A 2,443-nucleotide genomic window follows, 5' to 3' on the forward strand; every position below is an offset into this window, starting at 1 on the left:
TCAGCCTCTCAAGGCATTTCCATACCAGTTTAGAGTTCACCTGGTTGGACCTAAATGCCTTGATCGCTGCTTAGCTATCGGTGAGAAGAGCAATGTTCTGCCCCTGCAGTTTCTTTGGAGATTAAAGGAGGCACATCTGTCTATGGCGTATATTTCCTCCTGGAATATGCTAGTGTATCTGCCCATTAGCTTGAAGTACATTTTCCTTGGACCAATGACACCCACACCCGCTTCCTCTGCTGTGAGGGGTCCGTTAGTGTACCAAGTAATCAGTTCTAAATCAACCATTGATATTTTGTTCAAAATCTGGAAATGCAATTTCTTAACACCATCACCTTGAGGCTGCTCCGCGCCTAAATAGAAGTAGTATATGGAAAATGAACGCCATTCTTAATCAAAAGCTTCAGGATTTCATCAATTCATATCTTCGTCAAGTCAGTGTGGCTTTCTGACCTAAGATAATAATTAATGAAGAACTTGGTCGACATACGGACCAGATACCCGTGGAGATGTTAACCAGAAAGCGGAAGTAACAATGGATAAGTTATACATTAAGGAACAACCAGAACATTGGCGAGTTGGAGGTCCCGCCAACTGAAGACAACGGACAAATACTGCCACCACCAAGTATAGGAGAAACAGTCCGTGCAATTCATCGACTCAAAAATCATAAGTCGCTAGGAGCCGATGGAATTAAGGCCGAATTAGTTAAATATGGAGGCGACAGTTACACCAAGTAGTGCATCAATATCGCCTCTTTGGTATGGACAAATGATGTTCTGGGCGTATGGGGCTATCCAGCCTAGTAAGATAGCGGAGAATATCTTATAGATGGTACTTAGGAGCGTGATACCTCTCTCATTGCTGCACTGTGTGAATCTCCCTTTTTATGTATGAGCCAAATAATGCCTCGTTGCCAATCGTCAGGCATTGATTCGCTGTCCCATACCTTGAGCACAAGTTGATGAACCACTTGTGTAACTGGTCGCCTCCATATTTAACCAATTCGGTTGTAATTCCATCGGCTCTTGGCGACTTATGATTTTTTAGCCGATGAGTTGCACGGACTGTTTCTCCTAAACTTGGTGGTGGCAGTATTTGTCCGTCGTCTTCAGTTGGCGGGACCTCCAACTCGCCGATGTTCTGGTTGTTCAGTAGCTCATCAAAGTACTCAACCCACCGCTCCAATATGCCCATTCTGTCGGAAATCAGATTTCCCTCTTTGTCTCGGCAGGATGAGCATCGAGGTGTACATATAAAGCTTCATTCTGCTGACTTGTTGGTAAAACTTCCGCGCCTGGTGCGATTGCTCCCTGTACTTTTCTAGTTCACAGACTTGTTGGTTCTCCCAGGCTTCCTTTTTCCGTCTGTGAAGTCGCTTCTCCGCTCGACAGAGTTCGTGATAAGTCTCTGCGCGTGCTCGCGTTCTTTGAGAATGCAACATTACTCGGTATGCGGCATTCTTCCGTTCCGTTGTCAGCTTACATTCATCGTCAAACCAGCCGTTCCGACTCCTTTTGCCTGGGGCCAAGTATGTTTATTGCCGTATCCATGATAACGTTCTTCAGGTGGTCGTGAAGATCATTTGTTGATGCTTCATCTCCAGGTCCTCTATTGACTGCAGTTATTGCGGCATCCATTTCCCTCTTATAGGTGTCGCGGAGGGCTGTGTTATGGATGGCTTCAGTGTTAACTCTCACTTGATTGTCAGAGGGGATTCTAGGTGGTGTTGTTATTCGAGCTCGGAGCACCATACCAAGGAGATAGTGATCCGAGTCTATATTGGCCCCTCTATATGTTCTGACATTCATCAAGGCTGAGCGATGGCGGCGTTCGATCAACACATGGTCAATTTGGTTGAAAGTGGTCCCGTCTGGAGAGGCCCACGTATGTTTGTGGACCGCTTTCCGCGCAAACCAGGTACTTCCAACAACCATTTCGTGTGACTCTGCAGGTTTCATTTTTTGGCTGACTAAGAAACCTACTCCGAGCACATGGTTTACTGGATGGCCACTATAATATATGATGTAGCGGCTCTTCTCCAGGAAACCGGTCCCTGTCCAACGCATCTCCTGTAACGCTATTACATCAGCCCTATATTGGGACAGAATATCGGTTAGCTGCTTATCAGCTTCACCTCTGTACAAGGAGCGCACGTTCCATGAGAAAATGCGCAAATCGTTATTTCGTTGTCGTTGCCGGGTTCGTCGTTGTATAATCCGTCCAGTCCGAGGCTCCTGTTGTGGCTTCGTAACCAGTCGTTTTCCATGTAGGGTTGTCAGCCCTACCCAACCCCCAACCTGGAGGACCAGTTGGTACAATTTGCCCCGTTTTTAGGCACGGGAGACTCGCCTTCATCCTTCTCCGTCTGCAGCTCTTCGTTAAGAAAGAGCTCCCAGCTGCACCACGTGGAGGGTTTGGTAGTAGAGCTGTTGGAGTTGGT

This window comes from Hermetia illucens, chromosome 6, assembly GCF_905115235.1.
Source record: "Hermetia illucens chromosome 6, iHerIll2.2.curated.20191125, whole genome shotgun sequence".
NCBI lineage: Eukaryota > Metazoa > Arthropoda > Insecta > Diptera > Stratiomyidae > Hermetia > Hermetia illucens.